This window comes from Pteropus vampyrus, unplaced genomic scaffold (genome assembly GCF_000151845.1).
Source record: "Pteropus vampyrus isolate Shadow unplaced genomic scaffold, Pvam_2.0 Scaffold136, whole genome shotgun sequence".
In the NCBI taxonomy this organism is placed as follows: domain Eukaryota; kingdom Metazoa; phylum Chordata; class Mammalia; order Chiroptera; family Pteropodidae; genus Pteropus; species Pteropus vampyrus.
This window is the reverse complement of record NW_011888917.1, coordinates 764,358-778,268: the sequence shown is the minus strand read 5'-3', so window position 1 is coordinate 778,268 and position 13,911 is coordinate 764,358.

The following is a 13,911-nucleotide window of genomic DNA, read 5'->3' as shown; positions in this document are numbered from 1 at the left end:
ATTAAGAAAAAAATAGAGAGATAAAAGCACTTACAGCAATTATACTTTTCAAAGATTAATTGATGTGTGTTCTTTCTAAATAACATAGAAGCAATTATTATTCAGCCCTGCTAAATTATATATCTTTAATCATCACTTCATAATATTTTGAAGCTAAAAAGGAATTTTAAGATTATGTTGTTCAACTTTTTTTTTCCATTATGGGAAAACTGAGTCCTGGAACAATGATAAAATTACCCAATGATGTTCATTCAATTCAATTATTCTTAAAAAAAAAATTTGACTTCAGGGTTAATATTTCCAGTTTCTAACAAGACTTGAATTGCCTTCTTCCAACTTACAATTAAAAATTTGTAACTATGAAATTTTGTGCATGAAAATTATAACTATGCATTATGATTATAGAGGTTCAATATTGATATCTAAGAAAATAAGACATGTAGGTACATATAAAAACTTTAGAAATTTTCAGGCACCAAGGTGTAGAAAGGAACAAATTATCATGAACTTCCTTACAGATAATAAATTCTTTCCTCTATTTTCTCTTCCAAGCTAATTGTTAAAATAACAATAGGCATTACAGTTTCTTGTTGTATATTAAAGGATATTTTTTAATGCTGTATGCAAGTCTGCATCAAATTACGATGAAAGAGGTATTTTACATCACTTGTTCCCTTGGCACGCCTTGGTTCCATGAGATAAATGACATTTATAAAGTTCTTACCAGTCAGATTTTGTCTTTGTCCTTTTCTATGGTTTCCTGGGACACTGCAACTGCTGGGCAAAGTTTCTTTTCAGTAATATATTGAAAACTAAAAATAGTGAAGAATAAAGACAGTTGAGTTGAAAAATAAATTAATAATTACTTCTTACGAAAATAGAAAATATCATCAACTCTCAGTTTTTTCTATAGATTGTACATTGACCAAAAGAAAAAGTGACCACCATCACAGAATTTTATTTTCTGAGAAAGAGCTGTGTTACTCTCAACCATTTCTCTTCCCTTACCCCACCATTCATAGTAGAAATTCTTATTGCTACAATTAGACAGGAAACTTGGATGTCGTTAGAATATCTGTCCCCTTCCCCAACCTCAAATTTTTTTCTTTTCACATTTCTTTTGTTATTTTTCATACAGAACAGGGCTCATGAAACACTGGGACATGGCCAGATTTAGGTTTGATTCACACACGAAATGCTTAGCAACTAGAAGGAAGATTTCTTCACATTTACAAAATTCTGGGAAAGTGCTCTGGTTGGCAAAGTTTGGATCATAAATGCTCCATATTTCAATTACTCTATCTAAATAAATGAAATAGTATTGTCGTCTCAGTTCAAATCATGTACACAACCAATTAATAGTAGTGGCAGGCACTATGATTGGTTTAAAACACTTGATGCATATGGCTTGAAGAAGCACTTTCCAGAGTAAAGGAGTGCTTGTTTGGGTTCTACAGCATTTTTTTTTTAATTGGTCAGCCCAGCACAGATAAACACAACAGTATATGATAAAGGTAGTGCTAAAAATGTTCTAAGAATTTTGGTTACAGAATTTATAGTCATCTTCTACCTTCCACCACAAAATAATCCTGATTAGACTTTCATTTTCCATTCTTACTATGACCTACAGATACAGAATTTCTAAAAATTTTAAGCCTTAGTGAGAGAAAATACAAAATAAATTAGAATCAAATATGTATTCTTTTTTAAAGGGTAAATAAACATTGGGTAAATGATATGTGGGCTATATAAATACATTTTAAAATAAAATAGTTTCAAAACACAATTTTTTTGTTTGTTTTGGTTGTTCCTTAAGTGCATAGTTGTTAATTTTATATAGTCTCATATTATTTGGAATGCTACTAATTTTATTTTTTCTTAATTTCATAAATTAAATAAAAATAATTAGTGCTGATCTTTTAAAACTCCAAGCCAAAATATAGAATTTTATTGAATAGTGAAAGCTCCCAACTTTAACCCATTCTCATTCCCCAGAGTGAATCACTGTTAACAGTTTATAGGCTATCATTTAGATACTGTTCTGTACGCATACATATACATTCATACTCTTTTTAAGTTTTATTTTTACTAAAATATCATATTAAATATTTTTGTCACTTGCTTTTTTAGTCTATAAAATTAAGAATTATTTTCATTTCGGTATATGATTTTTTTTTTTATTTCAGTATACGCTTATTGGTCTAACTCCTTTTTAAATGCATGTTATTCCATAGTGTTAATGAATGCTATAAAATATTGAGTACATACTATATACTGGTTAGTTTTCTGAGTACTTAAAATGTCATATCTAAATCAACACACACCAAAAAATCTCTGAGGTGAGAATTATAGCTATTTCGTTGATTTGTAAACTGAGGCAAAGTAAGCACCTTTTTAATACTTCACCTAACCATTCTTTTAGTGGTGGACACTTAAGATATCTCAGATATTTTCAGTTATAAATAATGCTGTACTAGAAAACTGGAAGTGAACTTGTTCAGTAAAAAGAGCTGTAAAGTTTAATTTTTAGAATTACGGCCCAGTTGCCCTTCAAAATTGCTTACTGTCATGTATAATACTGACAGATTTAAATCTTTTAATGTTTTTGCCAATTTTACAGGTGAAAGTTTATATTAAATTGTGACTTGACTTTTTCTTTGATGAAAAAAGTTGAGTATTTTTACAGATTTTTAATAATATATTTTTTATATCCACGTCTACTCATATGCTTATCTATTTCTATTGGGTTATATTATTTTTAATGATTTATATTTGTCTTTTTCTCCTATTATATGAAATGGAAATTAAATATGCTACTCAGATCTTCCTCTGTGAGGAACAATACTGACTCATGGCCCCAATGCTGTCCCACTGGATCAACTGCCAGGTTCACTTATATAAGATGCTTACCAAGAGTTGCTCCCTGCCATGACTGAACAGGCCAGGATACTAATGCAGGCTCTTTCCAGTGAGAGTTGGTGGTCCTCTAGTTGACTGGCAAAAATTATCTTGTAACTGTGCAGCTGAAAGTCCAAGACTCTTGCTACTCATACTGCCTTTCTTGTTCTCTCTACATTGTCTCCGACATTCTGATCTGAAGCTCCCATCCCCAATTCTCACTTGGTTTTGCTTTTTGGTGGATATGAATAACACACTTTCCAATTTTGTTTATGAGAATCTTTTACTATATAGAGGTTTCATAGTTGCTTTATCTTTTTGTTTTTTGTTAAATTTATCTTTACCACTATAGTTTCTAAGTTTCATTCATGCTTTAAAAGATTTTCCAACCACTATACTGGAAAATAAAATTTGTTTGTTTTTTTCCAGTACTTTCATGCTTTCAAAGTATTCTTTACACCCCATAATTCAATTGAACTTTTTAATATTGTGTGGTAAGACTCTAATGTTAAATTATTTTTCAGATATGTTATTTGCCACAATATCATTTATGAAATAAACCATCTGTTCCCTATCACCTTTAGGCCCTAAATTTCCATAGAAATGTACATCTATTTCTTGATGTTTCAATAAGTTCTACTAATTTATTTTCTGTAACTTTGAAATAAAGTTTAGTTATCTGGTATAGCACATTTCCTTCATTTTGCTTTACCAAACTGCTTTTGTTTTTTGCTTTACTTTCATATTCTCGTATGTTTATCTACCCAGCTGAATACGAGAATTAACTTGTTAACAAGTAATGTGGATATATTATTAAAATTACATTTAATACATCAATTAATTGAAGGTACAGAAGACTTATATATTTGAATTAGCAGCTCTCATTCAGAAACATGATTGACCTCTTGATTATTCAGTATTCTTTGTGCCCTTCTATAAAATTTTATAGTTTTTGGCATATAGCTTTCATTGGTTTCTTGTTAAATAGATTCCTAGATATTTTATAGATTTTGTTGTATTGCTTAACTTGCTTTTAAGTGTTTTTTGTTGTTGTTGTTGTTACAAGCTGTTGAACTACAACATATATGATATTCTTAATTGTGCCAGTTTATATGGAACAAAAAAAATATATCCAAATGTTGTACGAACTTTAAAGCAAAATAAATAAATAAATTCATCAGATAAAGAGAATATGTTTACTGGGCATGATATTTTCTTTTCTTAAGCAGAAATAACAAACATTACATTTTAAAATATGAAAAACAAAATTATTTTAAATTAATCTTGGCTGCTTAGCTACTTCAATTTTTTTTTTCTAAACTTGTTTATAACTTGAGCTATCAAAATCAGTAGATTCTATTTATTTGCCTCCTATTTTGATTATCTTTAAATAATCGTAAAAATTACTTTTTTCAGGAATTAGGTATGATTTTACATACTTCCACATGTTAGCTTGATCCCTTAGCATATTTCCAAGATATAGAAACAGCTCTTCTATAGGATACTGAAGATAGGAAGATTGGAAGCATACAAGAGCAAGGTAAAATGCAAAATTTACATCTTCCCAACAGTCTTATATAATATATATTTGACAGAACTCCAGGTTAAATTCCAAGCAACTGGATATATTGTGCAACATTATAAGGAGTCTTTTTTTTTTTTTTTAAATTTTAGTGTACTACTTGTTTTATTATCAAGAGAAATATACCAATAATATTTTAATCACTTAGATTTTGGGCTTTGAAGCTTGCATGTGTGAAGCACCATTGTAGCTCTGACACAAAACAATTTCTGCTATTTAATAAAGCCTCTCACTTTCTTTTGTTTATGAAAACAAAACAAAACAAAAATTCTCTTGGCTACTCACAAGTGAGAAATATTTGTTGTGAATGGTAAACAAAGTATGAGATTGTCACTACATTTAAAACCTTTATTGAGTGCATTTTGGAAATAAATTTTGTGAAATAAGGCAGAATAGCTAATGAATACCTTATCTTAAACATTTTGCTTCTCAGAATAGCATATACTATAAACATGATGAAATAAGTGATTACAGGCATATACTTAAAGGACAAAAACTAATATTTTTCTAGTGCTTTACAGTTTGTGCAGCATGTGTATGCAAAGCATGTGTATAAAGGGTTTCTTATTCAGCAGCTTACTAACTGGGTCTGGTTCTGCCTAGGTCCCTTACAGCCCAATGGCAGTGAACCAAACACTAAACTTTTCTGTTAAATGAAGACAGTGGATTCTTATGCTTCTCTCATAAGGATTTTGTGAAGATTAAATAGCAATGTGCAAATAAACATTCTTTTTATAAAATACTATGCAAATGTCAGTGATGATCATTCTACAAAAAGTATAATTCAAACATTTCATTTTAAAATAATTTAAACATTAAGCAAGCCACTGAAAACAGCTGTGTTTGTTTCTCAGCTGTCACAACCCCACATTTATAAAATTAGATAAAGTCAGAAAATTTTAGTTTACCACTGATGGGTAGCAATATCAGGTAAGAAAAAAATAATTTGTTCAATAAATATTTAGTGTGCTCCTGCCTTCATCCAGCTAAATCTTAGTTAATGATATACTTTATAGTAATAGGGAAATATATGCTTTAACTAGAGCCTGAAACTAGTTTCCTAGTTCAACTTTTCTTTCATTTACTTTATTCCATTTTCTCTTTGACTTCCTTTCTCCTATTTGTGGTTATAGGAAAGAACTTTTTTTTCTCATTCTTCCTCCTGTTGGGACAAAAGAAAATAAGGTAATTAAAACTTTTAGAAGAATTACTCTTATATGCAGTCTTCAATATATATATGATCAAAATTCTCAACACCACATTCATCCACATATTTATTTTGTGCATAAAAACACTGGGAAGATAATGTTGCTTAGATATAACTTACATTTAAGGATAGGTAGAAAGACCATTTAAAAATACATATATACAGATAATAAAATATCAGTGATAAGTGCTTAGAAGGAAAAGAATAAGAAAGTAAAAATCATTTGAAAAAGAGGACTAACTAGTGGTGGGTGGGGAAGTTTTACATACAATGCTCTGAAAAGCCCTCTGGAGATTAGCAAGTGATTTAGCAAGTGATAAACTGAGGCCTAAGTGTCAGGAAGGAACCAAGAAAAGGTATTAGGGAAGAGTGTTCCAGATGGCAGGAACAATCTCAGCATGTTTCAGTAACATAAGGAAGGCTGCTATGACTGACATAAGCAAACGAATGGAAAGCTAAGGAGAAAGGTATAGGCAGTAATGAGAACTCCAAGGGCCAGAGAAAATAAGGTGTTTAGGTTTTCCTCCAGGGATGATAGAGAGTAAATTTATTAGACTCTGTGAATATAATTTTCTATTAATTTTTTTTTTCTTCTCAAGTATTCTACTATGTTTTCCATGGTCAGCTGCAGAAAAAAAATATGCCAATTTAAATGCTAACATTTAAAACATTGGGTCTATTTTGATAAAGCTTTTCCTGGAACACAGGGCAAAAGGCTATAGTTAAAACAAGATAACCCTGTTCTTAACTGCAAGTTTAAAAGGAAAAAAATATGCAGTGCTGCTATGTGGTTGACTACAGTCTGGCTGGTAGACATACCAATAAAAGCTACATAATCACTAAGCTCTTGGCTAGCAGCCTTCCCCTTATAATTTATTTCTAACAGAGCAGTCAGCATGTTTCATTACCATATGTATTACATTTATTCCATCTCTGTAGTTGCTAGAATACTAGTCGCCCCCCAAGATGTCTATGTATCAATCCTCATAACCTATAACCTATAACCTATATTAAGTTACATGGCAAAGAGTAATTAAGGTTGCAGATGAGATGTTGTTAAAAATGTTAATCAACTGACCCAAAAATTGTGATGTTATTTTGGATTATTCTGTGTCCCCAATGTTATCACAAGGGTCTCTAAAAATAGAGGAAGTAATCAGAAAATAAAACCATAGAGATACAGAATGACAAAGCTAGACTCAACATTGCTGCTTTGAAGATGGAAGAAGGAGACTCTGAGCCAAAGAAAGAAGGCAGTCTCTAAAAACTGGAAAAAGGAAAGAAGAGGATTTTATCTTAGAGCCTCCAGAGAGAAACAAGGCAATTCCAACACTTTGATTTTAGCCCTTGACACACTTCTGTCCTAGGAACCATAAGATAATGAATCTGTCTCATAGAATCCATAGAATTTTTGGTAATCTATTACAGAGGCAAAAATAAACAAACACTACTAACCCCAACTACTAGAATGTAATCACTAATGTGCTCTGAATCCTTGTCTCTTGGATTACTATTGATGGTTGCCTATTACTGGTCAGATACACATAAGACTTGCAACAAAGATTTGATGAAAGGATGCCAACATTCTGCTCAAGATCAATCAATGGCTACTTATCTCATTCAGAGTAAAAACAAAGATTATACAGGTCTACAAAAGACACTACACCCTTTACTGTTACTTTATTAATTTAACCTCTTTTACATTTCTTCTTGAACACCATACCTTACCAATATTGACCTCCTTGCAGTTCCTCTGGAATATCAATCATGCGCCTACCTCTGTGATTTTGCTCATGTTATATTCCTCTACTTCAGATGCTAATCCTTAGATATCTACCTGTCTTTATCATGTCCTTCAAGCCTTTGCACAAGTGTCCTTTAGCAGTGAGGTTATCCCATATCACACTATTTGAATCATCACCTATGGGCACATCCTTTCCTTTGTGTTATTTCTCTTGATTGCCCATTACCATCTGTATTTATTTTATTTATTTGCTTATTGTTTATTTCCCCATTAGAACATAAACTCCAAGAGAGTATTTTTTTTTGTCTTTTTCCTTCTCTGCTAAGGTTGGCACATGATAGGTGTTCAAGAAATATTAATTGAATGGATCATACTATCCCAACCAAGACCTTTCTTTAAATACCTCCATACATTGCCATAGCAAATCAAAAGGTCACTCCAGGAAAGACTGTGATTTATTGAAAAAAAAAACAAAGACTAGGAAAGTTTAAGTTATAGTCAGAAATCTGCAGCACTACATAGACATAGCTAGTAGAAAGGCAGCCAGAATGTCCAGATAAATAAAAACCTTGAATGTTAATATTTTTCTCTGTGTTAGTAATTATACTGAAACAAGAACCAAGCAACTCAGAACCAATTACAGGGGGCAAGAAAACCAAGGGACATAATAATGAACCAGAAAAAATAAGACTATGCCCTTAGCCCATAAATTACATATTACCACATGAGTTCTCTGATAGGAAAGAAAAGATAGTAGTACAAGAAGCTACTGGACATCTATTACAGTTTACTTTATACAAGGCTGTATAGTTCTCATGCCTGAGGCTGGAATAAATGACTCTCATTAAATTCTATCAGTGTCTTCATAAAATTCCAAGCCTCTTTATATAAAAGATATTGATGTTATTTGGGATAAAATGGAAATCATGACTTATAAGAGTCAAGATCCTATCACTTAATGTTCACTAAGTCCGAGAGGCCACCAACTTGTCAGAATTCAGTACCTAGGAGTCCAAGAATTTCCTACAATTCACTGCCCTCACACTCTGCTAATACTATTACCTGTAAGACTATAATGATGCATAGCAAGCAGGTTTTCTCTTGTTCCAAATAGAGAGCAAGGTGTGCCAACACCCTACAGAGGGAATCCCTGAAGCTTCTCTTCCTACCTAAAAAGAAGGCAAACATGCTCATCCTGCTTCCATGCTTCCCTTCATTCACTGAACTTTGGAGACCAGAATTAAGGGAGCTGTGGGAAGATGCCTGTGCTGTTTTGAAGAGTCGGAAGCCTTAAATTAACCATTGAACATAGTAAAGAGATCTCATAGACAAGGGAGATTAGCGGATGCTGTTTTGTCATTGACTCCTGAAGAGTGCTCTTACTTTACAAGTATTTTTTGGTTGAGTAGCAGCAAATTGGTGTCCTTGTTTTGTTTTTTCTAAAGTTATTCACTGCAGTCCTCCCTAGTTATGTCTTTATTTTTATTTTTCACTAGAGTTAGTCTGATGTAATGCCAATTATATTAAGATATTAGAACAGATGGATTCTACCTATATTGAGTTGACTTTCCTTCTTTGCCTTTGTCATGTCCAATTATTTATGTACCCACCTAACAGTAATATGATGATAATATTTCTGTAGCTCTTCATAATTTGCAAAGCAGTATTTTATAATCTTTCTTCTCTTAATCTATGCAATGTCTTATGGGGTAGGTATCACTAGTCTTGTTTTGCAGATGATAAAAATAAGAGCTTAGGTAATTTGTCCAAATTATAAATTATAAGTGGCAAAGAAAAAACTTAAATGTGTAATTTATGACTTAAAATCAATGGCAACCCATTAATTATAAAGCTATGCCTTTCTGATTAATTAAATGTCTGTACAATGAAAGAAAAAAATATTTATAATCCAGTTGTGTTGCATTCATTGCTTCCTTATTTAAGAGTAACAAATTTCTAGCTAAAAAAAGGAAGAATCTTGATTGTTTGCATATCAAATTCAATTTTGTAGAAAATTACAGCCAGGGGAAAAGGACTCATTGTTTATAATAATATCATTTGTATTTACCCTATCAATCAAATAATCATCAAATAACAACAAATATTTATTGAGATGAGAAAGAAAGCATCAATTCGTTAATAAAAAAAAAAAAACTACTTTGAACAAAGATAGCAGGAAATAAGTCAAACTTTAAATGGACACATAGAGTACAAACATTTAATCAAAATGGAACTTTTGAAGTAGTTATTTTTCCCCCTTCAAAGGAACGAAAATTATAAGATGTCAAAGTACAATTCATTCTGTGCCATAGAGTTATTGACTCCTATATCAGTCTATCTAACCTGGACATCTAAATTTCCTCTGAGAATTTTTGTTTGTTTGTTTTAGAATTGAGTAAAGTAAATCTTTCAACTTTACTAACCTGCAGCAAAACTATGAGGAGGAAAGTTTATGTGATGAAAAATTCTGGAAACACGTTAGAATTTAAAATAATACGTTGAGCAAGAAGCACTTTTTAAACAAATTCTTTAGTAGTATTATTTCTAAATCTGAAATTTGCTCTCTGTTTCTATCTTTAGATTTATAGGCAGTTTAAACATTCAGGGTTTTGAGCCACAATGTTAGTTTAAAGGAGGAGTGCATTAATTTTGATCTAATGCAATTCTTCCTCTTCAAAATTCTCCCAATTCTTTCTGGTTACCTTTATAAATGTCACTTAATTTTAATTGAATCTCTTTCTTTATCCACTATTTTTCCAGTAAATATGGTTTCTTATCAATGGAGTGTTTCCAAATTTTCAAAATGTTCATCTCAGTATACTATTAATGCCAAATGAATACAGAGCTTAAATCTGGTGCCTCAGACCACTGGGCCAAAAAAAATTATCATAGTAATAGCCTTTAAAACACAGGAATTCACATGAAGAAAAATATGTCTAGTGTGAAAAAACTTTAAAAATTATTTTTATCCATAAAATCTGTAGGAATACCAGGTACCTCTTTTGGCAAATACAAGTTCGATTCACACTTAACTCCTCCACTATGGTTTAAATGTCACTTTTAACTGATTCAACATTGCTCAACTAGCATGAATAAAACATCTTATATTACGTAATAATCAAATGCCTGTTTTGTCAGGTAGCCTTAAATGTTCTTTAAACTTTTCAGTTGGCCAATTATATTGATTCAGAATCAGTGTTAACATTGTAAATGATTACTTTACCTGTTTTTATTAATTGCTATATTATCATCTACAGTGACATATTGTCGGTAGCTACTTTAAAATGGATCCACTTTTTATTAAAGACATGTAAAAACAGACAAAAGAAGAGCTATAACAATAACAATAACAATAACAATAACAGTACTGCTCTAATTTTAACAATGCTTTAATATCCATTATATCTTTTGACCTTCCCTATACTCTGGTAGTTAAGAAGGGCAAGTTATTACCTCTCTTTTATAGAGAAGAAAACCAGAACTCATAAAGTTTAAGTGACATGTACAAGGTCACTTTGCTAATATGTGAAAGAGTAGTCACAAAGGTCAGTGCTAGAATTAGAATTCTGAAGTCAGTGCTTTTTCTGTTTTACAAAATAGCAACACTGCTTTGATTCAACTTTGAACTGTAATAAAGAACAAAACATTTTATTGCTGCTATATATAAGAAGGAAGATGCAGCATTTTTATGGTAGCTCTGAAGTAGCATTAATTGGCTTTGTTCATTTTGATGGTGATTATAGCATGTATTTTATTTATGAGATAAAATAAACAAATTTATATGTTACCAGTTCTGAAAATAAATACCAAATAATATTGAAAGAGGATATACAGGAAGTCATGATATGTTGGCATTTTTTCCTGTTTTTGAACTAAATTTTAAAAGATGAAAATTATCCAGATGGTTTTGCTGCATGAAAAGTGTCTTGAAATTATGTCTATTGTAAATCCTTATAGATCTGGATTTTTATGGTATACACAAATATCAAGAAAGACAGCACATAATGCAAAAACTCAATATCTTTATTCTAAAACTAATAAATAATTATTTTGTAAGAATATTTTTTTGCAATTTATTTTTAAATGGCTTCTAAGCTCAAATGTTCAGCAATTTTTGTCATTCAGTTTCAACATTAGATATCTTACCTTAGTAATCATTTACTCTGAAATCATTGCCCACACACTTCTCAAGAGGGTCACTATAATTCTAGTGAAACATCACCATTACCAGTCTAGCCCTCTCTCTTCTTCCTGAGAACCTAGTAAGAAGTATTAAATCCAAAAGTCCAATATCAAAATGTATTATTTAACTGTCAGGATTTTGATAGCTTGCAATACTACAGGGCAAAGAACACACTTTTATGCCACATTTAAATCATTATAATTATTAAAATAAAAGTTTTCAATAAAAGTGACTAACCCAGTTTAGATGGGTGTATTAGCTATCTACTGCTGCAGATTAAATTACCCCCAAATTCAGCAGCTAAAAACAACAAACATATCTCACATGTTTTCTGAGGATCTGGAATCCAGATGTGGCCTAAATGGGTGGTTCTGGCTCAAGATTTCCAGTTGGTTGTACTCAGGATCTCAGCTGAGTCTGCATCATCTGATGGCTTTGCTAGGACTGGAGGAGCTACTCACAAGATAATTCAACCATATGCCAGAATAAAAAATGTTCTTTTGTTTAAGTTTTTTTATTTCTGAAACTTTCTGACTATTTAGATGTTAAAATTAACCTAAATTGCCCTGAGAAACCTAAGAATACTTTACTCATTTATGTCTTTCCTATATGTAATTCTGCAAATATTAAATAATCTCTTTATATAACTTACATTTCAGCAGTCTTTAAAAAATATTCTATTAATATTTAATGTTAAATGATGACATCCTTATAGCAAGAAAAATTTGTAAGGTACCACAATTTCAATGATTTAGATTAATACAAATCACATATTCTCATAAATTGGAATGTTGGCATATGACCTTCTTTTATATTAATCTTCTTAACTATAATGGAAGGCTTTGACATTTTAGGCTATAAAAGAATGGCTCACTACTTCTACAGTATAGACAGTCATCTTGCATCTTTGAAAATGTTCCTTCTGATTGCACTCAAATTAAGGTCATTCTGAGACTCAAATATCTTCTACTTGAGCTATTCATTTATGAAGATCCAGGTAGTGCTGGAGTGTAATCAAGTTGCAGCAAAATAATTTTCCAGACATTGAAAAAGTGAATGTTATAATTCTGAGAGAAAAAAAAATAACACAAAAACAAAGTGGAGTAGGAAGGTTTTTTTATCTTTCTCGAGATGGTAAATAAAGCTTCAAATAATTTTAGACATTTCAGAATTTGAATTTTGTTATATAGAAGAAAATATGTATTCAAAAGCAACAAATTTATAGGCAACATATTAGAAGTACACTTACTTCATAGACAAACAAGCCATTTCTTTACTTCAATAAAATTCAGTTCTCATCTACGGTGGGTCTTAGTATAGGACACACAATATACCAGAAAATTATTCCTAGTATATCTCCATTTTATTCACAAGGGAACTACAGCTCATCAGGATCAACCAACATGCTGAAGTAATAGCTGGGCTTATAATTCAAACTGAGGGGTATTTATCCAAATGTGAGTGTTCTTACTACTGTATTCTTTGAAATATCATTGTAACACTTATTAGCCTATTTATCAACATTTAAACAAAACTATAGAGGAAAAGGGGAGTTAGATAAGAGGGTCAAGAAGGAAATTTAACTTTTTAAGGAAGGAAATTTAACTTTGGGGTAATGAACACACAATGCAATACATATACAATGTATTATTAAATTGTACACTTGGAACCTATATAATTTTATTTATCAATGTCGCACCAGTAAACCAAACAATTAACAGAATTAAACTGCAATGTTTATTTTTACTCATATATACAAAACTACATTGCATATATTTGTCATAAATTTGACTCACATAATCTGATACTATTTGCGCTTCTCCTATGATTGCTATCACAGAAAATGTAAATATATTATAAAAATGTGTAATTATCTTTTTTCTATAATTCTGTACTTCATAAATATATTATAGATAATGACTGATGAAATGCTATTTAAAATTGTTAAAATCAATGAATTCGAACCTTGTCCAAAAAGTAAGGTGGAATATACATTTAGGAAAGCTCCAGTAAGACTTTTTAAGAGTTATTGAATAATGCGGTTAATTTTTGAGAATAACCAGTCAAAAAATGTTGAGTGTTTTTTTATAAAAAGAGCTTAGTTCATTTTGCCTGCAAAAAAAAAGATGAAAAATAGCTTCTTCAAGCGAATTAGGTTGGTGACATAAAGACTGGATGTCTTGACAAAGTCAGATAGCCACCACACACTCCAATATGATTGAAGGTGACTAATATTACACAGTAATTGAAGAGAGGGTGAGACAACAACTATTGGGGCTTGAACTAATTCATTTCAA